The 24,564-nt window shown below is 40.4% G+C and overlaps 1 long non-coding RNA gene across 1 annotated transcript in view; it reads right to left on the bottom strand.

The window, feature by feature from the left end:
* Window positions 1–8,015: 8,015 nt before the first annotated feature.
* The window catches only part of LOC141509189 (uncharacterized), a 43,341-nt gene continuing 26,792 nt past the window's right edge, over window positions 8,016–24,564 (bottom strand). The window contains exon 3 of the long non-coding RNA XR_012474599.1: window positions 8,016–11,963. This is a non-coding gene — a long non-coding RNA (uncharacterized LOC141509189). The remainder of the gene's footprint in view (window positions 11,964–24,564) is intronic.

Genomic DNA, 24,564 nt, shown 5'->3' with positions numbered 1-24,564 from the left:
CTTCCTTTCTAGCTCATATACCCTAATTTATGATTCCTCATCATCTTTTTTTTTTAAATTAGTTTTGCAAGGCTATGGGGTTAAGTGACTTGCCCAAGGTCTCATAGCTAAGTGTCTGAGGTCAAATTTGAACTCAGGTCCTTCTGACTGCAGGGCAGGGCTCTAACCACTGATTTCCTCATCATCTTCAAAGAAAACCAGGTTTTTCAAATCTATCTTGATGGCTGGATAAATATTTGACAATCTATAATCACTTTCAGGGAAATGCCTGCAGGGGTTGGAGAGGTGGGAATTCTCGCTATTGGCTTCCTTGTCAAAGATATGCTTTATCCATCCAACATTTCATGAGAGAGGAGGGCAAGGGTCAGTTTCAGTATTTGATGGAATGTGTTGGCTGTGTCAAAAATAATATTTAAATATGTTAAGCAGCTGTGAATTTGGAGCTGTGGGAACTCCCTCCACCAACTCAGATGACAACTGTTTGTAACATAATCGTATCGTCACCTGTGGCTCACATATGTTTAGTGATTTGCTGGTCATAGAAGGAGGGTTCTAGTTTCAGTCTTCCTCATTTCACATCAGCATTGTGAAAGATAAAAATGTTCTTATAAAATATAATATTAATCATTCTAGCAATGTCTTGAATTGCAATAGCATCCTTATATTCCTACCCTTAAGATACTGTGGATTGTGTTGAGTTGGACTATACCCTGAGTCCCTATCCAGAGATTTTTGTCTTTAAGGGGAATCAAATTCAAGCTAGATCTCAGCTTCTCATGTCCTTGTCTTCTTCATTGAATTCTTGGTAGGAAGGGCAAAAACAGTTAGAGTGAAGTAGTTTTCTCTGTCCAGATTGCCAAGGGCCACTGGGGTTTCATGATCAGGGCAGACCTGGCTAACTCATACTCCCTCCTAAAAGTATCAATAACTTCTCATCAGTCTCTTTGAGCTCTAGACTTATGGGACATCCATTGAACCCTAGACTCAGGTTTAACATTCTGTCATCTCATTACAGATGATTAATCCCTCCCTCCAAGCTCTGATTTACTTCAGGACTTTACAATAACAATGTGTTTTTAATAAAACAAATCAGAATAGAAAGTATTATTTTTCCTCTGTATTTTCTCAATATGATACGATGCAAAGAGTATTGAATTTGCAACCAGAAGATCTCAGCTTGAATCCCAAGCTCTAGCATTTAACAGTCCATGAAACGTTAGGCAAATTCCTTCATCTCTGGGAGCCTCAGTTTCCTCATCTTTAAAATTAAGGTGGGGGGGAGGTAGATGACTTCCAAGCTCCCCTCCCACCTCTCGATTCTTTGATCCTAAGTTACTTGCTTTGCTGGGTCTCAGTTTTTCTCATTTGTAAAATGGGAGAGTTGGACTAGAGGAATCCTAAAGTCCATACTAACTCTAACTTTACAAAGCAATGATTTTTGCAGATGCCATAAAATTCATTTTAATAAATAAAATTCTCCAAACCCCTATTAAGTGCTTCCTATGCCCACACAGTTCCGGCAAAGTAGCACCTTCTCTGCAAATTATAGTCTGAAAACCCTGAGAAATGAAGGAGCATGACTCTCTGGTCACACAGCCCGGAGAGGTCCAAAGCAGGTCCTAGCTTCAAGGTTAGCTATGCTGCTAAACACACCAGTGAATTCATTAAATATGGACCGGCTATTTTCCAGAACATCATTTCTCTTAGGATGGACCATAGCCACGTTCAAAAAGAAAAACCTTTTGTACATGTAATACAAGACCGTCGCCACTAGATGTCGCTGTGCCACATAAGAACGACAGCTATGCTCTCTCAGTCCCAAGAAAACGGATTTAAAGCTACAATAGGAGGTTCACAGTGCAAGCCCCTCGTTTTAGAGAGGCGGGTACAGAAGCCAGAGTTAGGTGGGTCCCATCAGACAGGGAGGCAGGCAATTAGCATCTATAAGGGGCTAGGGTCTGTGCCACGGCTGGGTGGTACAGTGGATAGAGCAGCGGCCCTGGAGTCAGGAGCACCTGAGTTCAAATCCAGCCTCAGACACTTAATAATTACCTAGTCGTGTGGCCTTAGGCAAGCCGCTTAACTCCATTGCCTTGCAAAAAAACCGTAAAAAAAAAAAAGATAGCCCTGGTCTCGACTCAAGGAGCTTACTTTTTCCTTTTTTTTAAAATTTATTTTTATTAAAGATATTATTTGAGTTTTACAACCCCCCCAATCTTATTCCCCCCCCCCCCAGAAAGCAATCTGTCAGTCTTTACTTTGTTTCCATGTTGTACCTTGATCCAAATAGGAGCTTACATTTTAAGGGAAGAAGGCAACACACAAATGGGAGCCAACACAGAGTAAGAGAGGATGAAGTAGGGAGATTAAGCACAGGAAGGAAAGTTGGCCAGTCTGGGCCCCTCCCCAAAATGAAAGCCCCAAGAGAGGCTTATCTAGAGGAGAAAAGCTCCTCCTCCATATCACAGAGCGTGAAGGGAATAAGCATTCTATCTATTATCTACCATGTGCCTAACACTGTGTGGTGTACAAATATCTTGTGATCCTCACAACAACCCTGGGAGGTAGGTGCTATGATTCCCATTTTATAGATGAGGAAACTGAGGTAAATAAAGGTTAAGGAACTTGCTCAGGGTCACACAGCTAGTCTGCTGCTGATTTGATTCAGGTCTTCTGACTCCAGGCCCATTACTCTATCCATTACATTACCTACATACCCCATATTTAGCCTAAATAGGCTGTGGGACATGAATATAATGTTGTACAGTATTCCTTTACTGAAGGAAATAATGAAAATCACCATCTAAAACCAGAGAAACCATCCACATGGTGGTGGTGGGGGAGACATGGAATCTGAATGTATACTATGTTCACTTTTTTTGATTGATATTTTATTTTATTTTTTCCAGTTACATGATATGAAAGTTTTTCAACATTCATCTTCTTGCATATTTATGTTTCATACTTTTCTTCTACTTTCCCTTCCTCCAAACCTCCCCTCAGCAGTAAACTATCTAATGAACATTATACATTGCATTTTACACATATTAGTCATTTTGTGTATCAGGAATTAGGATGAAGGGAAAAGGAAGGAAACCATGGGATTTAAAGGAAAAAAAATTTAAGAAAAGTCTTACAAAAAATTAACATAGCGTTCATGCAGATTGTGTTTTTTTTTTAAATCTGGATGTGGATGGCGTGGTCCATAACAAGTCTCCCGTTGTTGTCCTATGTTCACTTTTTAAAACTTCTCTTATATTTTCCCTTCATATCCCATGGTTTTCTTTCTTTTCCCTTAGTTGTAATTCCTCTTATAAAAATAACTAATAAATAAGTATGTTAAGCACAAATGTACACATGCAACTTTTACCAGACTGTTCACAAGCAAGGGGAGGAGGGAAGGTGGTAGAAAACATGAATTTCCAAATGAATGAATATTGAAAAACTACCATAACTTGTATTGGAAAAACAAAATAAAATATCAATTAAAAATAAGAAATTCTGAAAATCATGTGGAGAAGCCCGGGAAGATTTATATGAATCAGAGTGAAATAAGCACAACCAAGAGAACATGAAGAAAGAACCACTGGAGGCAGTAAAATGCTGATAACACCCAAATTTGTCATTCAGAAGATAGAAATATTTCGATAGAACTTGCCAGAAGTTTGGTTGGGTAGGTCTTGCAGCCTATCTATCTTATAATCAAGGACACAGAGATATTGCAAAAATGTATTTATTATGCTCAGAGGACAGGCAGAACTATGTATACAAAGGAATGAGCCCTGAGCAACAATTTTAAGCTACATTACATACATTTTGATTACATATGCAGGATGGGTACAGTGTAACTGTAAAGAGTAGAGAGGGGAAGATGTTGATTTTTAAATTTAAGAACAGATGGCAAAAGAGGAAGATTTATATAAGGTAAACCAGGAAATTAGCTGGTCAGAGCTGGGGCCATAGCTGATAGCTCAAGCTGTAAATTTGCAGACAGAGAAGCAACTAACCATTTAATAACAGTTTCAGGGGTGGCTAGGTGGCGCAGTGGATAGAGCACTGGCCCTGGAGTCAGGAGGACCTGAGTTCAAATCCGACCCCTCAGACATTTAATAATTACCTAGCTGTGTGGCCTTAGGCAAGCACTTAACCCCATTTGCCTTGCAAAAAAAAAAAAAATAACAGTTTCAGTTGAAGTCCCAATTTGATTTTTCAAACTTTAGCTAATTGCATGATCCACTCATCTTTTTTTTTTGTTTGATGGGTTTTGGTTTTGGTTTTTGCAAGGCAATGGGGTTAAGTGACTTGTCCAAGGTCACACAGCTAGGTCATTATTAAGGTGTGAGGCTAGATTTGAACTCAGGTCCTCCTGACTCCAAGGTCAGTGCTCTATTCACCCATGGTCTACTCATCTTAAGTAAATGGTGGTAGTAAAGTTGAACTAGAAATTCTTATTACAATGAGAAGATCCATTCCTCTTCAAAAGCCTGGGAACCATTGGCATGGAACCCAGTCATACCTGGTTGCTATATTGCTTTGTTTTGTTGAGCATATCACTCTTACCTCTTCATCTTATTCTTTGTGATAAGGGATGGATCCTTAGGAGCGAAGAAATGTAGGTAATAACAATAAAAGATAAAAATTAACTTTTTTCAAAGACTATACTAAGCAGAACATCTATTGATATTGGCATTGACAGGGGGAGTTTCCTCATCAAGAGGTCTCACAAAATAATCAACATCCAAATACTTCATCTGTATACAAGTGAGATTTCCTTCATATAATACATCTCTCTCCGGTTTAATGTACTCCGTGAGAACTGATCTCTCTTCCTTCCTCTCAGCATCCTGCCTAATTTCTAGCACATAGTAGGCATGGGCTGAATTTCTCTTTCATGAAACTACAGTTTTTAAGTATTTACTCCTTAAGTATTTACATTTGCTAGAAATCAGACCTTGGTTTATCATTTTGTTGATTATGGAATTTCACAAAATATCAATAATAAATTGTTAATAGTTAGTTAATAATAAATTAACTAATGATAATCAATACGCAATAATAAAATAATAAACTTAGATGCTTGCATGATTTCCCACATCTCCTTCTTGCTAAGACCAGAACTCCTTTTTTGCTTAATAAACATTGTTTGAATACACAGGATTGCTTCAAAGGAAAGATCCGGGAATGAAGTCATTACCAGACTGTTGGCTTGGTACCTGTAGGTTTACAACATGCAGGACAACTACAGGCTTTGGGTAGTATTTTAAATTTTGCCAAGGGCTTTGAATCCATTATCTCACTTGAACCTCACAGCCCATAACTTTTGGGAGAGAGAAAACGGTTGGTTCCCTCTTCCCTAGGCAGCTGACCTTCATCTCTGTGTCTGGGCACCATTTTGAGGTTACAATTTTTCAATTATCCCTCCTCTTGGGCATTCCACAGTTTACCACAGCCTTCAAGGGACACCTGGGAGCCCCTTTCTCTTTGTATACTTTCTCTCAAGCAAATTGCAACCCGGTTGGACTGGAAAGACTTGGGGAGGGCATTCTGAAAACCTGATATGGAAATACCTGGGGTGGGGTGGGGTGGGGAAGAGCAACCAAACTTCCATCAAGTACAAGCAGAAACCAGAGAAAAACTAGAGGTGGAGATCTAGATTTTTCTAGGAGCCAAAGCCATATGAGAGACCAATCTTTGGTTAGGAGAAAGGTTCCAGACCTGTGTTCTCACTGACTTTGCTGTGTGGCACTTTTTACATTTCTGGGAGCATACAAAGGCTGCCCTTTCTGTCTCTCCCTTTTTTTTTTTTGCCCTTTCTCTAAAAAAATATTAAGAGATAAATATTTCTCCAGTCTCAAGTCATTCCTAGACTTATCAAAATGAAAACCTTATCAGTATTGACTCACACTTGAAGGAAAAGAATGTCCCATGCAACCAAATCTTTGTAGCTCCTTTGAAAGACCAACCAGATCTGTGAGGAAACTGCAGGAAATAAATTTACAAGGAACTCTAAGGTCTGGGAAATTAAATCAATTTAGAGGAAGAATTTAGAGGAAGAATATCAACTAATTAAAATCACTGCCTGACTCTCTTGGGGATTACATTGAATGGTTTAGGAAAATGATTTTCCAGGATGTTGTTGCTGTTGAATTATAACAGTCATGTGCAACTTTTCTTGACTCCATTTGGGATTTCTTGGCAAAGATCCTGGAATGATTTGCCATTTCCTTCTCCAGCTCATTTTATAGATGAGTAAACTGAGGCAACAGGGCGAAGTGACTTGCCCCAGTTATGCAGCTAGGAAGTATCTGAGGTCAAATTTGAACTCAGGTTTTCCCAACTCTAGACCCTTCATTTCATGTGGCCTAGTTGCCCTCTCCAGGATGACTAACATTTTAAGTGAGTAGTCTGGAAAGAAAAAAAGTCAACTGACAACTTTTATTTAAATTCTTCAACCAGTATATTGTGTTGTGAATTATCTTTGGGAATATAAAGGCTTAGGGAAAACTCTGCCTTTTTTTCTTTCCTTTGATTTCTCTCCCTAGGCAGAAATGTTTAGGACAGCAGTAATTTAATGAATAATATTTCCCACAATGCAGAGCATGTTCAGGATTTGCTGCTCCTCCAAGGGCAGGCCATTTACTATCTTCACATCCCTAGCTCCTAAACCTAGAGCACAAAGGACCTCAGAGTCCTTCACCTCTTACAAGTAAGGAAGCTGAGGCTCAAGGCCTGTTGCAAGAATTGTTTCATTCATTATATTTGTAATATATTTCGAGAACGATGCATATCTTAAGGTGTCCCCTAAATGACAGCAATATAATTACTAAAATAGGAAGTTATGCTTCCCCAGTCTAGCCCCTTCCTGCTCTCTTCTTCCCCTCCTGGTAGTCTGCATGGTTGTGGCTTCATGAGTAGGGCAGACTCCTGTCAACCCTGGGTCTGTGTTCCATCCACAGAGACGAGGAGACAACTAGGTGGTGCAGTGGATAGAGCACTGGTCTTGCAGTCAGAAGGACTAGCCTCTTACTAATTGTGTGACCTTGGGCAAATCACTTAACCCTGATTGCCTCACATTCAGGACGATCTCAAATTTTCTTGATTCATATCTGGCTACTGGACCCAGGTAGCTCTGGAGGAGAAAGTGAGGTCTGATGACTTAGTACAGCTCCCCCTCACTCAAACCCAATTCATGTGCTTGTCATGACACAATTCTGATGTCATGGTCTCCTTTGAGAATGAAGGACAAACATCACAGAGACACAAAAGCCCCAAGGTCTAGAATCTTTCCTCAAGGTCTCTCCCTCTCCCAACCATATTAGTCTGAAAACTTTGGGTTTTGTTTTTTATTTTTAGGTTTTTGCAAGGCAAATGGGGTTAAGTAGCTTGCCCAAGGCCACACAGCTAGGTAATTATTAAGTGTTGAAGGCCAGATTTGAACTCAGATACTCCTGACTTCAGGGCCAGTGCTCTATCCACTGTGCCACCTAGTTGCCCCTGAAAACTTTGTTTTAAAAAGTTTTGTTTGGACCTGTCCCTGGGGAAGGTTTTACCCCTTTCAGCTTTGGGCAGACCTGCAGTTTAATGGAGTCTTAGAATACCTGCCTCCTACTGACAGAAAGGTGGGGAACTACCAGGAGAGAATGTTGTATACCTTATTAAACAGAATCACTCTACCCGTTATTTTTATTTAACTTTTTTAATTGCTCCAAGAGAGCCTTCAATCCTGGTAGGGGAGGATCCAGAAATGACAGATGCAAAAGTAATAAAGGGCATCCCACAAAATGATTTTAAAATTTAATTTTTTTAAAAAATTGATACCAATAACTATTAGAGCTGGAAGAGACCTTCATTAATACAAAATTATTCCAAAGAAAGAGACTTTCATTATTACAAAATTATTCCAAAAAGAAACCTTTATTTTTACCAAATTATTCCAAAAAGAGACTTTTATTTTTACAAAATTATTCCAAAAAGAACCATTCATTGTTACAAAATTATTATAAAAGGAAACCTTTATTTTTACAAAATTATTCCAAAAAAGAGACCTTCATTATTACAAAAAAAACCCTTTATTTTCACAAAATTATTCCAAAAACTGAGACTGTCATTCTTACAAATAATCACATCCTTTTTACAAGGGAAACTTTAAGCAACTTGCCCTGAGTCGTGTAGAATGCAGGAGTGAGGGTCTTCCCCATCCCATCCACTCCTTCCAATTCCTAGATAAAACAGCATGACTATGCCATCATGTAACATCTAGCCCAAACACAGCCCAGATTCTCTGGGGTCCCCACCAGTGAGTTCAAGTCAGCCCTGACTACTTCATGCTGAGTAAGCAACATTTTTTCCAAAGTCACAAGTCAAATCAAAGAAAGTCTCTTGGCTTGTTACCCAGAAACCTCCAAGGCTCCTTTCTGAGTTTTGGGGGTTTTTCTTATGTTGGCATCTTCATTACTAGGTTTGGAGAACAATGTTCTTCTTCCCAGATAGAGGAAAAAACTATGAAAAGGGACTGGGGGTTGGGGGGGAATTAGGACTAGGTTCTTTGCAAACCTTTTGACCTGAATTCCAGCTGACTGGGCCTGTTAGTATAGAAAACTTGTGGTCCCTTTAATTTGGTGGTGGCAGCTTGGGGCAGGCAGGCAGGCTGTGGTGGGGATGACATTCTTTAGCCTATTTAAAACTGGGAAAAATGCAGAGACCTTCATTTGCAGTGATCCAGAGATGCTGTGGCTACTGCGTCATCAGGGACTGGAGTGGGGCCTGTCCCTCCAGCCCACATTCTAAGCATTCCATCCAGTCCGGAACAACCCACACCCACCTCCAGCCAACTAAAGGCTTAAGGAAGTGGGGCCTGGGGGGCTGCATGGGTATAGAGAAAGGCATGTGCTTTGTTGAGGGGAATTCCACCCAAGCATCACCCTGGACTCCAGTCTATGGGGGTAGTAAACAGAACCACTGGATAAGGGCCTTGACTTGGCTAAAAAAAGTCTTCAGTGCTACTGCTCCCTACCCTTTAACTCTTAAGTATTTTGATTGTCTTGGGGGGGGGGGGGTAGTCACTATTTGGAGATGGAAGAAACATGTAAACCCAAAGAAGAAATAAAAGTCTGGATTTGGAAGTAGAGGACCTGAGTTCAGATTCTGAATCTGACACTTTCTGAATTATGTAGCCCTAAACAAGTCATATATCTCTGTAAACCTGTTTCTTTTTCTGTAAAAAAAAAGGAAAGAAAAGGACTAAAGTCCTTTCCAACTCAAATTGAGGGTTGAAGCCAAGGGTCAGTGAAATGCTCTTGGTCTGATGCTTTCAGGAAGAATTGGCCTAGAAGATGGAAACTCAGGTCTGTACCAGACTGGGATTTCATGAGAGAATCTGACTAGAGAAAGGGACTGGGAGAGAGTGCAAAAAGCAATATCTCAGAATCAGAGATCTGGGTTCAAACCCTGCTACTAAGTCTCTGTTTAATGGGGTAAAATTAGGGGAATGAGGTCTGTTCTAACTCTCTGATCTTGTGACCTCTGTGAGCCTCATTTATAAATTGAGGGGCTTAGGCGAGAAGATCACTTGAGGCTGCTTTCCCCTCTAGATCTAGGATCCATGGTTCAAATCCTGCCTGTGACGTGTGACCTTGGGTCAGTCACTATATATCTCCAGGACTCCATTTCCTCCTCCAGAAAATGAGGGGTTTGGATTGAATGGCTTCTAGGAGCCTTGGAGCAATTGATCAATGGTCCTCTGACCTCAGTTATCTTCTCTGAAGAATAGGAATGACCCTTGCTCTACAGATCTCACTGAGTTGTTGAATAAAATGTTCTATAAACCTTGACTCATTAAGAAATGTGAGCTGTTGTCATTTTTCTCATTATCACCCCCAGGACCAGGCTGTGTTGGGATGGAGGAGGGAGAATATGAAAGACAGGAACAGAAAACAATGAGCAGTCATTGCTGGCAGGATGGGTATGGTCTGCTAGCAGGTTCTGCCATTTACTTGGGCTTAAAAGAGATCCAGAACCAGTATCCCAACTGGGCTTCCCAGCAACTCTTGTGTGGTATCAGTTGCAAGAGTACAGGACCACACAGGTGCATAGGGTTTGCAATGATTCCCATTGGGTGTGAATCAAATTGAGGAGAAGGTGGGAAAGGAACCACCCCAGTGACAAGAAAACTAGGCTTGGAATGTCCAAGAGGAGTCTAAAGTCAGGAGACTGGTCTTGGGGCTTGGTGGAAGATGCTACGTCCTTACTAAGAGAGTGACTCTGTACTGGTTCATGAATTCTGACTCCGAAACAGCATCCCAGACTCCTTCATGCTATGCATCTGGACACTGTAGGCTCCATTCTTGTTGTCATAACAACTTAGTTGGTCTTAGAACTCAATTGAACCCAGCAAATGGGGAAGGAAGCCAAGACCAGAGTCCCAGAATGGAGAGGGCTTGACCTTGCCGAGGAAGGCCTGGGATGACCTATCCCACAGTGGGTCACTGGGGTAGAGAATAATACTCACTTCTACCCAGTCACCGTCCTGGGGCCTGGCTTTCAATTAATGGGGAAAAAAGCTTACAGTGTCTCTCCCAACACCCACATAGGAATGATTATTTTCCGGTCTTACTAACCTCGGTTGGAATTTGTCCTGTGGGAAGTAAAACCGTGTGTGTGTGTGTGTGTGTGTGTGTGTGTGTGTACAGGCTCATTCATATGTGTGGATCCATTCAAAACAAATGATTACATATAACTTCACTAGGGCTACTGTAACATCTATCATATGATCAAAACTACTGAGCATTTATTTTACAATTTGTGTACATTTTTCTTTGGATCAAATATAAGCTTTGCTTAAGGGACTATTTCATTTTCATCTTGGCCCTTCTGCAGTCCTTATTAATATAAAGTTGGGTATACAGTAGGCACTTAATATATGCCTGCTAATTGGTTGACTTATTGAACACAGGGTCATACCTCTAGAGCTGAGAGAGACCCCAGAGTATCTAGTTCAACCTTCTCATTTTACAAATGAATAAACTGAGGTCCCATAGGCAAGTAAGCATCAGAGAGGGAGAATTTGAACCCAGGGCTTTTCACTCCAGAGACAGCATTATTTCAGCTTTTCCATTGTTGACTTATATGCAGACTGCAGTCATATTAAAATCTCAATATGCTGGGTCTATTTGTATTCCTCTGGGCTTAACACAATGCTTTGTATATAGTAAGAGCTCAATAAATGTTTTCTTTGTTTCTTCCTCCCTTCATTCCTTCCTCTCTTCTTCCTCCTTCTCTCCCTCCTTCCCTTCCTTTCTTCCTTTTTCCCTTCCTCTTTCTCTTCCTTATTTCCTTTTTACCCCTTTCCTTCCTTCTTTTCTTTCCTCTTTCCTCCCTCCTTCCCTTTCTTCCTTCTTCCTTCCTTCTTTCTTTCTTTTACTTATTCCCTGACACTTTCAGCACCACAGAATTCAAAGCTAGAAGGATCATTACATATCATTTAGTCTTCTCCTTTCACTAATGAGAAAGTGGAGGTCTTGAGATGAAAAGTGACTCGATCAAAGTCATACACCTGGGAAAAATATGAGAGGATTTGAACCCCTGTCCTTTGGTCCTCAAGTCCAATGTTCCCTCCATGGTCCTCTAGCTCAGTGAGACCTCTTTAGGGAACACCCACATCCATCCAGCTCCGTCCTCTACCTCCACCATGTAGCACTTACCCAAGGAACCCAAACCATTCCTTCTAGAGTCCAGATCTCCAACGATGACGTCCCAGGCTGGCCTCATCCATGCACAGGGCCTAACAACGTGCAGCACTTCTAGGGCAGTATACTTGCTGATTGCTTCCTTGTCTAATACTCACAACAACCAGCTAAGACACTGCCAAAGAAACACTCACAGCTGGCCAGCCAGCCTGCCCAGGGTCTGACGTCTCTTCTTCTTGGCTTCTAAACACAAGGAGAAATTGAAGAAGAGTGCAGAGACTGGAGAGGAATGATGGGAAGAGAAGACAGAAACATGGGATGACTAGATGCTGGTAGAAGGAGTCCAAGAAAGCAGAGTCAATGCAATGAACAAATTAAGGACATCAAATGAAATATGACCAAATAGGGCAACATTCTGATCTTTGAGGGCAGGAACTCTTTCATTTTTGCCTTTTTATCCCCAGGCTGGCATTCCAGGCTTTTTTATTCCTTCCCAAATTGACCCCCCCCATCTCTTTAGTCTTTTTCACCATACTTCTTGCCAGTATGTTTTCTGAACCAGGGACACCTGTCTCCTATTCCTCTGGGAATTCCAGGAATTTTCACTAGTCATCCCTCATCCCTGGCAGTTCTCTCTCTCTTTCTCCTCATTTCTCACCTCCCAGCTTCCTTCAACTAACATCTTCCCTCCTTCAAGAAGTCCTTTTCCCTTCAATGAAAGTGTCTTCCTTTGGAGCTGAGCTTTTACTTATCCTATCTATATTTCATTAGCACCCAATTACTGGCCTGTTGTCTGACCTAACTGAAATGGTAGCTTCTTGAGGGCAGGGATTATTTCATATTTTTGTCTTTTGTATAGAACCATGTACATTCTAGGGGATTAATAAATATTGATTGATTTTGTGAATTTTCTCTGCCTTCACAGACTCTCTCAATCTCAGGGTTACAAGGGAGCTTAGGGGCAAATCCATCTCCTCCACTCTGAATGAGAATCTTCTCTGTCACAAACTCTCCAGTCCCCGCTACCTTATGCACTTTTGAAAATAGATTTTTTTTGTTAAATTTCAGTCTTTTATAGTATTGATTAAGCAATCCTACTGATGATAGCAAAAAAATAATAAAAACCAGTGACTAGATGATGATTTCACTCAAGTGAATTATTGAGTACCGTGACAACATTGCAAGATTCTGTTACAGAGGAAATACTGATCTGTTTTGAGAGGAAGTTTCTTTACTCAGAGTTCCTTCTCTTAGTAAAATCATAGGTTGGGTTAAAAACCCCCCAACAAAAAACCCCGATCAGAAATAACCCCCTTCAGTGCCTTACAGTTTACTAAATGCTTACATTGACCAATATAAGTATGATGGGCACCACTTTACAAATGGGGAAGTTAAGGTTGAGTCACACTTGCTCATGATACCAAATAGAGCCAGAATGTGAACTGAGGTCCTCTTGGACTGAAAGATCTTGAGTTTCAGAGCCCAAAGCCTAGCCTAGTATCTTCCCTTCCCTGGATCCCAAGATGAAAAGAACTCTGATAGGATTTTATGAGACACAAAGCATTTTCCAGTTATTGTCTCAACTGATCTTCATAGCAGCCCTGTGAGATGCATACTTCCTCCCTCCCTCATTAAGCCTCCTTCACGACGCTTACATGACTTGCTCACAGTCACACAGCTAGGAGATGTTAGAGGCAGAAAGCTAACTCAGGTCTCTGTGCAAGGGTGACAAGGAGCTAGAGATGTGGAAGGAGATATACCTAGAATGTCGGGAGGTTCTAGAAATCTCAATTTCAGTCTTCAATGCACAATTCAAAGAAGGACCAATGGCTAGCAAAATCAGCAAGGAAGGAGGCAAAGGTCCATTCTCAATCTACCCAGCAGGGGACTGCAATAATGTTTTTTTTAAATTTTATTTATTTAAGGCAAATGAGGTTAAGTGACTTGCCCAAGGTCATACAGTTAAGCAATTATCAAGTGTCTGAGGCCAAATTTAAACTCAGGTACTCCTGACTCCAGGACCAGTGCTCTATCCACTTAACCACCTAGCTGTAATGTTTACTGACCATCAGGGAAACCAACCCTGTCCCTTCTTCTGTTACTATGCTCAGGAATAGGAAGGAATTTTGGCCTGTCTACCAAAACAATAAAGGACTGCCATGATTCAGTAGCAACCTTTCTCCCTCACATCCCATCTCTACACTATCAACAGATCAGCTATACCTGGAATCTAAACAAACCAAAAATTCTAAACTTAACTTTACTAAAGTGATAGGCTTTACGAAATTTTACTAAAGGAGTAAACTTTACTAAAATAGCAGGTTTTACTAAACTTTATTAAAGTAGTCAACTTTACTAAACTTCACTAAACTTTAAAAAGTCTGAAAGAGCCAAGATTTCAGTAGAAACTTCCCAGAGAACTGAGAAAAAAACATATCACAACCTAATCAACCACTAGACTTAATCTCAAAGGCAATATACAGCCCAAGATGTCACCACAAGCATACACACATTTTGCCCTATCTAAATTGAGCATGAAGACCCCCAAAGGCCTTCTTTGCTTCTTGTTCCTATTTTCTTTTTTGTAGGGCTTTTTTGCAAGGCAAATGGGGTTAAGTGGCTTGCCCAAGGCCACACAGCTAGGTAATTATTAAGTGTCTGAGACCAGATTTGAACCCAGGTACTCCTGAATCCAGGGCCGGTGCTTTATCCACTGTGCCACCTAGCTGCCCCTTGTTCCTATTTTCCAAATAACACCCAATAGTTTTTTGGGGGGAAGGGGAGGTCAAAGTCATTGGCATCCCAGGAAGTCAAGTCCATTTCTGATTTGGTGGACTGTAGAGTGTAAGCTCATTGAAATCAAGGGAAGGTGATTTTTCTTTCTTCCCATTTTCTCTTTGTATGTCCAGCATGAAGTCTGGATATTTGATTTTATCACTATGGTAACCTTCCAAGTCAGGAAACTCCCTCTACCAAGGAAAGTTACCGGCCTTTAAACTGATAGGCTTAGAGAGATACCCAGAGCATGGAGTAGTTAAGTGACTTGTCCTGATTCACATACCTAAGGTTGACAGTGTCAGGTTTTCCTTAGTTTTGAGGCAGACTCTCTATCTAGTTCTGTATAAGAGTAAACTACAATTATTATCATTATTATTATTATTATTATTATTATTATTTTGTTGTTGAATTGCTTCACTTGTGTCCCAACTCTTTGTAGTTCCATTGGGGGGTTTTCTTGGCAAGATATCAGAGCGGTTTGCCATTTCCTTCCCAGGTATTAGGAAAAATAAATGAATATATTTCCAAATCAGGTCTTGTTGCTCATTTATAAGATGACAGAGTGTTATTAAGACTATAAGGGGGGGGCAGTTGGGTGGTGAAGGGGATGGAACACCAGTCCTGGAGTCAGGGGGACCTGGGTTTAGGTCCAGTCTCAGATACTAAGTAATTGCCTAGCTGTGTGACTTTGGGCAGATCACTTGATCCCATTGCCTTTCAACCCCCCCCCCCCAAAGACAATAAGGGGATATCAGAGTACCCAGATCTGGCCTTAGATGCCACTGACAATTATAATACTAATACCAAGAATAACTGACCTTTCTATAAGTTCTGCAGAGTTCTGTACAAGATTTATCTCACTAGATCCACCATCACCGGTTGCAAATAATGTTAACTTGCAGGTGTGAAGATGCACATGTTCCATTAAGGTTAAGGATCTCAAAATATGGATGGGGAAGACACTTCCTGGACTTCCACCTCTCTGTCTCAGAGCAAACCCTGAGATTAGAGAATAGGAGAAAGACCTAGGCGAAGGGGAAGTCTCCTGAGGTCCTGAAACCCAAAGGAGGATAAAAGCTGTAGATCAGATCAGATCAGATCAGATCCAGGGAGAAAAAAGAGAACAATTAAAGGATAGGATGGAAATTGAAGATGGAAGGAGAGAAGAGGAAAGAACTGCCTTCCTATCAGTTGGCCAGATAAAACAGTGGTGGAATTGCAGACATTTACAAATATCTATCAATTTGGAAGGAATAATGGATTTGCATATCCTGAGTTTGGTGTCCAGTTCCATCACTCAGTAGCTGTGTGACTCTTAAGTCACTTCCTATGGGTCTCATCATCTTCATTTATCTTATTTTTTTATCTACTTACTTTCAAGTGTTTGGGGCTAAGTGATTTGTCCAAGATCACACAGCTAGGTAATTATTAAGTGTCTGAGGTCAAATTTGAACTCAGGTCCTGACTCCAGAGCCGGTGCTACTGAGCCACCTAGCTGCCCCCATTTTCGTTTTTTCAAATGGCAGTACTAACTGGACACCCTATAAAATCTCATCCCACTAATCTAAATCTGATTTTAAAGTCCAAATATTCCTACCAGGACCTCCATATTGTGCAATTAATTAAATAAACAATAAGTGAGAGACAAATGTACACGTACAATGTTCATTAGACTGTTTGCCACTGAGGGGGTGGGAAGGGAGAGTGGAAGATGTGTAACTTATAAATATGCAAATGAATGAATACTGAAAAAACTTTCATAAGATATAATTGGAAAAATAAAATAAAGACCATTGGGAAAAGACAATAAGTAAAAGATTAAACCAATTGGTAAGTAAGACTGCTTTCAGGATAATACCAGACAAAAAAAATGGGGAGGATGCTAGCTTAAGAGTCAGGAAGACAATGGGGCAGCTAGGTGGCACAGTGGATAGAGCACCAACTCTAGAGTCAGGAATATCTGGGTTCAAATCCGGTCTCAGACACTTAATAATTACCTAGCTTGGGCAAGCCACTTAACCCCATTGCCTTGCAAAAAAAAAAAAAAACCCAAAAACTAAAAAAAAAAAAAAAAAAAAAAAACAGTCAGGAAGACAAGAATTAAAACCCAGGCTCAGTCTTTTAGCTGAGTGAACCTGGACAAATCCCTTTACCTCCATTTCCTCATCTGTACAATGGGTCCATCTGTACTATTTACCTCACAAAGGTGACCGAAGAGCACCCTAAAGAGATAGACAGATGGGCATTGTTATCATTGCTGTCAAGGACTTGAAACTTAGTCCCTGTAATTTGGATGCTGTTCCAGCATATCCTCTAGGTGATGGATTTTTGACACTATTATGCTATGAGTGACTTAGTCCACGACCCAACGGGAGCAGGATTTTCTGATATTAAAACTGCAGACATTTACAAATATCTATCAATGCGCACCTCTGCTACACCCAGCCAAGGATGCTGTGATGTCCCCTGGCAACCTGGATCTCTAAAATACAAAGACTTCAGGGACATAGTCATGAATTATCTCTACCTTTCCAAGTATTTTACAAGGATCCAATCTGTTGTAAGGAGGTCTCCCTTCATAATCATTCTCTTCTCTCCATGATCACCACCACTGTATTCTGTTGCTATCAACAGTTGTCCTGCCATTGGACTTTAATGAATGGAAGAGAGAGTGAGGCAGATGACTTTGCCCAACTCTGCCTCCCTTAAATTCTATTCACAAACAAGTCAAGAGGTGGCCACTGCTCCTCTTCAGGAAGGAAGGATGATCAACAATGCCAACCTTGGCTGAGGTTGTCATCACCTTTTACCTGGACTCAGTTAAGTTTCTAATTGGTCTCTCTGCTTCTCTTCAATTGATTAGCATAAGACCTGAGACACAGTAGATGTTTGTTTCCTTCCTTATGGTGATGGTGATAGTCTCTCTCTCTCTCTTTTATTTTAAGGTTTTTGCAAGGCAAACGGGGTTAAGTGGCTTGCCCAAGGCCACACAGCTAGGTGATTATTAAGTGTCTGAGACCGGATTTGAACCCAGGTACTCCTGACTCCAGGGCCGGTGCTTGATCCACTACGCCACCTAGCCACCCTGATAGTCTCTTTAATATCCAAGGATAAGGATGAAAGATTACCTTGGAGATCAGACTGCAGACATTTCACCAGAAATAATAACAAAGCTTACATCTATATCATTTTAAGGTTTACAAAGCACTTTACAAATATTAAGTCGTTTGATCTTCACAACAACCTCGGGAGGTAAGTGCTACTATTATCTTCATTTGATAATTGAAGAAATTGAGGCAATCAGGGTGAAGTGACTTGCCCAGGATCACACAACTCGTAAATGTCTCAGGGCAGATTTGAACTCACAAAGATGAATCTCCCTGACTTCAGGTTTAAGTCTATCCATCAAATCATCTAGATGCCTCTAAGGTTCCAGGAAAACAGAACTGGAACTGTAAGGATTCTCAGAGACTATCCATCAAGTATTTATTAAGAGCCTATTATATGCTTGAACTGGGTTGGTGATGGGAATATAAGGAATGAAACCATCTCTATTCACCAGAGGCTTACATTCTAATGGGAAATACAAGTGTGTCTGTGTGTATCCATACATATATTTACACATATATACACATGTATGCATACAGATAGATCTATAAATAGATACACATATGGATATATTTATGTGGATATAGACTGATCACAGATACATAGAATATATCAATCTATAAATAGCCTTAATAGAAACCTAATAAATAGAAATAGAAACAAAGTCACTAAATAGAAGTTAATTTAGACAGGATTGCAGGAGCATTTGGGGAATCAAGAAATTGATGTCTGAGGTGTGGAAGGAAGGAAGAAGCAAGGAGGGAGTGCATTCCAGTCACAGGAGATATAGAAGAACTGAGAGAACACCAGTATGGCTGGATCAAAGAGACCCGAAAGGGGTGTAAGGTCCAATGAGAATGGAAAGATAAAGTGAGGCTTAAAGAGCTAATCAGATGATTTTTGTCCATTTTATTCTAAAAGCAATAGGAAGCCAGTGCACAGCCTCATGTAGAGGACTCACTTGGTGAGATCTGTGTTTGGAGAGCCAATCCTCCAGCTCCTTACTATACAGAAGAGGAAATGGATACCTAATTAAATGACTGGTCCAAAGTGGCAGAGCTGGGATTGAATCCAGGTCCTCTGATTTCAAAGTTCTTTTCATTCTTAGGACACCAATAAACTTCTCAGTCTGGCTGGGCTCATGGTTTTGCTTGTCTTCTTCCCATGGGCCTTTTTCAAGACTGCCATCTGAGGGTCAGGTCCCAAGGTAAAAGCAATGACATCACAACCTTCTACTTCTTTTTTTTTTAGGTTTTTTTTTTTTTGCAAGGCAAATGGGGTTAAGTGGCTTGCCCATGGCCACACAGCTAGGTAATTATTAAGTGTCTGAGACCGGATTTGAACCCAGGTACTCCTGACTCCAGGGCCGGTGCTTTATCCACTATGCCACCTAGTTGCCCCAAAGTCCTACTTCTTGATGGGGTCTTTCATCATTGTCTCCCAACCATTTGGCCTTGAGTCTGTTGAAACCCATCAACTCTCTGGAATACTCTTTCTCCATGTCTAATTAAGACTGGTTTTCATGTAGTCTCCCCATTTGAATGGGAACTCCCCAAAGGCAGGACTTTTTGTGGCCTTTCTTTGTGTCCCCAGAACTTATTAGAACCTGGGAAATGCTTCTTCATTTATTACCCGGCCCAGGGAGCACCAAATACACCCTCAAATCAACTTTGTAATGTATATGATATGGAAAAAATCAAGGAAAAAATAATGATGACAAACTCACTTGAGTGGAAGAGAAAATTTGTTATTATAGTGGCTTATAGGATATTAAGAACTATGAAGATTTAAAAAAATTCTGAAGATATAAGCCAAATAATCGTGGAATTAACATGAATTAATTTTAGGGGGCTGTTCAGACCCATAATTTCACCAGTGTGGAAAACTCCTGGCGTGAAAGCTCCCTCTAAACTAACAACTCATCTGGAAGAAGTAGCCTTAGAGAAACTTAAAGCCCTTGACAATTCAGAACTTGGACTCAGATGACCCTAATGCTAAGGCCACCTCTCCTTCTAGTAACCACCAGGCCTCAGCATCTTCTCTCATGAATTATGTATGCAGATTAGGGATAAAGGGAAAAAAAGTCTTTCAAGTTTAGGATTCAAGGTATTACTGTCACAGGGTTAAGTGACAGACATTTCTATCCCAAAGATTCTGGGGGGCGTTAATCAGTCAAAGTCTTTGAAGGTCAAATGGTCTACATTCTTCGCCATGCACCCACAGATCTAGAAAGAAAAACCTAAGCCACAATTAAAGATAAATATGCTTGGGCAGCTAGGTGGCGCAGTGGATAGAGCACTGGCCCTGGAGTCAGGAGGACCCGGGTTCAAATTCGGCCTCAGACACTTAATAATTACCTAACTGTGTGACCTTGGGCAAGTCACTTAACCCCACTGCCTTGCAAAAACCTAAAAAAAAAAGATAAATATGCCCCTCACCCTAATGACAATGGGATAGATAAAAGATCTGCTAAGAGAAACAGGAGTGCCCTCTCTCATATGTGTGTGTACATAAATAAATATATACACATATATACTCTATGAATATATACATGTATATATGTTCTCTCTACATATACATATTATATACATATTATATATATTCTGTTTTCTCCATTCATATTTGTTATCAGTCAGTTCAATCACTCTGGTCATATTTGGGGTTTTCTTGGTAAAGTCAGTAGAGTAGCTTGCCTTTTCTTTCTCCAGCTCATCTTCTAAATGAGGAAACTCAGGAAGATGAGACTTCAAGCCTCTCACTCCATGCATTATAGCATCACCCACTGGCCACAACTCATATACCTGCCCATGGAATCAGGAAGATCTGAGTTCAAATCCTGCTTCAGACACATATTAGCTTTGTGACCCTGGGCAAGTCATTTGAATTGTTCGCTTTAGTTTCCCCATTTGTAAAGTGGAATAGCAGCATTCACCTTTCAGGATTGTTGTGAGCATCAAAAGAAACAACATAGAAGCACAATCCATGTAATTGATAGCTGCTAAAAAGGAGTATGAGCCAGTCTCTGTCTCTAGAATCTGCTTTTATATTCCACAAAGCATTCACTTAATCACATATTATAGTAAAAAACTCAATATTTCCAACAATAAGGGGCAGTCTGATATATACATGCCGACTACTGAAATCAGATGATAGAAAACTTCATTTTATGTGGGAGAAAATGGAAGACATTCCAATGTTATTGATTTAAAAACACACAGCATAACAATGAGGTTCAGTTGGGTTTACTTTGGCTTTTGGGGAAACAGACATCTCTATCTTCAAGCATCCAGGGGACTGTTTAACAGAAAAGAGAACAGTTCCATTCTCCTTGGCCCCAAAGGACCGAAGCAGGAACAATGGATAGAAGATATAAAGAGGTCAACTTAGGCTTCGTTATCAGTAAAAAACTGCCCAACAAGGAATAGGAATGCACAAGTGGAATGGGCTATTTTTGGAGGCTTTTGAGGTTTGTTCTCATTTGAAGTCCTGGGCAGAGGCTGGCTAACCACTGATCAGATTCTATTACAGTTGGGGTTCTTTCTCAGCTATGGCTATTGCAGTCCCTTCCACTGAGAGATTTCAAGATTTATGATTTAATGATAACCAAGAGACAATGATAACCCGGGTTCAAATCTCTAACCCTCCCCATTCATTTGACCTTGGGTGGGCCACTTGATGGCTCTGTGACTCAGTTTCCTCATCTGTAAAATGAGGGCTGGTCAGCTAGGGTGCTGGACTAGATGACTCTAAGAAGTTTCCCCGCTCAAAATATATCACAACCCCCCTACCATCTAAGTTTCTTGAGGGCAAGAACCAATTTAAATTTTTGTTTTTTGGATCTCTGATACATAACATAGGGCTCGTCACAAAAGGGATAGGAAATGGGCCTGTGACTTCTTTTTCTGGGGGGGGGGGGAGAGGGTTTACTGTGATTTCATTGGCAAAGGGAGGTCCTAGTGAAGCTCTTACTCTACCAATCAAGGTTGGTGTCTTCTCTGCAACTCATAGCCTTGGGAATTTTCTGGGAGAACCAAAAGTTTAAATGACTTGCAAAGAAAGTTAGTATGTTCCAGAAGCAGATCTCTATCCACTGCCTCTCATACAGCATGTTGTTGTTTGAGTGCTCTCTGGTTGTCTCTGACTGTTTATGACCCCATTTGGGGTTTTCTTAACAGAAATTCTGGAATGGTTTTCTATTTCCTTCTCTAGTTCATTTTATAGATGAAGAAACTGAGGTAAGCAGGGTGAAATGATTTGCTCAGGATCACACAGCTAGGCAGTATTTGAGATTGGATTTGAACTCAGGCCCTCCTAATTCCCAGATCTGGTGCTCCATCCATTGCATGACCAAGCTGCCCCATTCTGCTCATGGTAATTAATGAAAGCTGAATTGAAATTGGATTTTAGAATCACAGATCTAGAACTAGAAAGGCTCTTGGAGGCCCTCTGGTTCAATTTATAAGTGAAGAAACGGAGTCCTTGGGAGATCGGGGAATTTTTTCAAAGATCAAACAAATCGCATGCATCTTAAAAGTCCCATAACTCGGGATGCCCCACCCATGCACTTGAAAAAGTCACTCCTGCTAGAAATTTAGAATTAGAATTTTTATTTTTAAAAAAATCTCCAAATGTCTGGCCGGTCTTACTCTCTTGGGAAGCTTAATAGCACTCTCTGAGTGTTCTGAACACTAATACTGGGGCAGGGGGAGGAGCAGGGTTCCAGGGCACACTGGGAAACTTGTGATTTTATCTTACACACACTCATCTCATCTCTCTGAAAGGAAATATCTGATTCCTCTAACCCCAGTTGACAGTATTCCTTTTAAGTTTTAAAATGACATTTGAAAGAGTGAATAGCTTTTTTCCCCCCCTTGGAGTCTGCAACCATTTTATGCAATGAACAGGTCTGGAAGCGAGCAAGGTGGTAAGAGCTTCAATGATGAAAAGAACCACTCAAGATCAGAAGAGGGAATTACTTTCTCGTTTAAAGGCAGTAGCGTAGGATTATGCCAGAGAGGAAGAAAAGAGGTTTGCCTTTGGAGAGGCTGGAAACCTGGACTCTGGAGAACAAATTCAAGAGTGGCATGCCCGGAATGGTAGGCTTCCCTTGGCAACAAATCAGAAATAGTTAGGAACTTAAGACTCTAGTTTAAGTGTTTTAAAATCTCATTTGATTGTTTTTGCTGATTATAATTCAGTCATTTTTACCATTACATAAAAAGTAGAAAGAAAGTAGGATTAGGAATCGGACTTGGGCCTTGATTTCCTCATCTATAAAATGAGTTGGACTAGTTATATTATCAAATAATCCTTCAAGTTTTAAATCTATGCTCTTATTAAATAATGGTCCCTGGGAATAAAGAATCACACTTCCTTCCTCTTGACTTGCAAATGCTACCTATAATGTCAACAATTAGTGTCTGTATCTGTTGTTTTTGCTTGATTGCTTTTCTTTGCTATGAGACAGGATTTATTTCCTGGGAAGGGAAGGAAAGATTTATTCAGAGAATACTGTGCACCAAACACTGTTTCTAATTGCTTTACAAAAAGGATCTCATTTGAGTCTCACAACCATCCTGAAAGGTAGATAGTATTACATCCATTTTACAATTGAGGAAACTAAGGCAACCAATGGGCGAGTGACTAACCCTGGATTACACAGTCAAATGTGAACTCCAGGCTGAGAACAATATGTACTGTACCACTCAGCTGCCTCTACAAGTTAGGGTGGGGGTACAGAATGTAAAAACAGAAATGACTGATATAAAACTAAAAGGGATCAATAACACTTATTATAATAAGTTTAAAAAAAAAACAATGATCCTGTGATTTGTTGCTTTGATCCTGTGGAGAGAAAAACCATTAAGCGTTTGTCTGTTTTTCTCATGGCTTGTATTTTAATGATGTTTTTTCTAGATAAAAAAAGAATTTAGTAGTATTCTCAGTTACTATAGAAAATCTGGATAAGGGAGAAAACCAATGATATTTGACTACATAGGATTTACCTGGCTGGGAAAGTGTCATTTTGACCTGGAATACAAAGATTGTCTGGGGGCTCAGAGCTTTTACAAAGTTGTTTAATAATGTGTCTATTGCAAAGCTATATTGACTCAAGACCCTTACCCCAGGTTAAAATACTTCAGAAACTAATTTTGATCTCTAGCTTCCCTAAAGGAGGGGGTCCCATCCAATAGATCTAGATCTATTCCAGGAGGACTTCTCTGACCTCTACATTTCCCCTACCTTTCCATGTTCTCCCCACACCCAGGTAAACCAAAAGTCACTGTTTACTCCTTTAGTAGATTACCTAGTTCTCCAGAAGACAGATTTTTCCTAACAAGGGCCCTTTGAATTTTTTCCACTCCCAGATATTAGCACAGAAGGAGGATAGAGGCAGAGTCCTTAAGGAAAGATCATCGACCTACTTGGCTGTTCCTCAGCTAAACTATCCTGCTGATTATAACAATAGAGGCTCCAGAATATTTCCACGGCCTGAAGAGTCTAAAGGATGGGAAGCGTTCTAGGACCTATCAATTCAGTTCACTTTAAATTCCATTTATCAAGTGACTCTGTGAGTCCACAAGAAGCTCCTATTCTACTAATTCAGAAGGAACCCAGTCATAGGTAAAAGTTTGGCCTGCCACTAATTACTTTTCAGGGTCTGAATTATTCCACAAATCATTTATTAAACATCTATCATGGCCATAGACATGAGGCAGCATGCCAGAGTGAATAGAGACCTGGTTTCAAGTTAGGAAGACCTGGGTACAAATATCAACTCTGATACTAGATGTGTGACCCTGGGCAAGTCAGTTAAACCTTTAACATCTTAGGCAAGCAGCTCTCTTAAACTCCAAGACTTGCCTGCCTTAAGGCTTTATGTTGTAAAGCAGGAACCCATTAGCATATGGTACAAGAAGTTTTCATACTGGAAATTCTCTATATTGATGAAAGCACACAGGTTGAAAAAACAGAGATAGAGGTTGAAAAAACA

The sequence above is a fragment of the Macrotis lagotis genome, chromosome 1, assembly GCF_037893015.1.
Source record: "Macrotis lagotis isolate mMagLag1 chromosome 1, bilby.v1.9.chrom.fasta, whole genome shotgun sequence".
In the NCBI taxonomy this organism is placed as follows: domain Eukaryota; kingdom Metazoa; phylum Chordata; class Mammalia; order Peramelemorphia; family Peramelidae; genus Macrotis; species Macrotis lagotis.
Note: the sequence above shows the minus strand (reverse complement) of the source record. Positions and strands in the feature narration are given on the sequence as shown.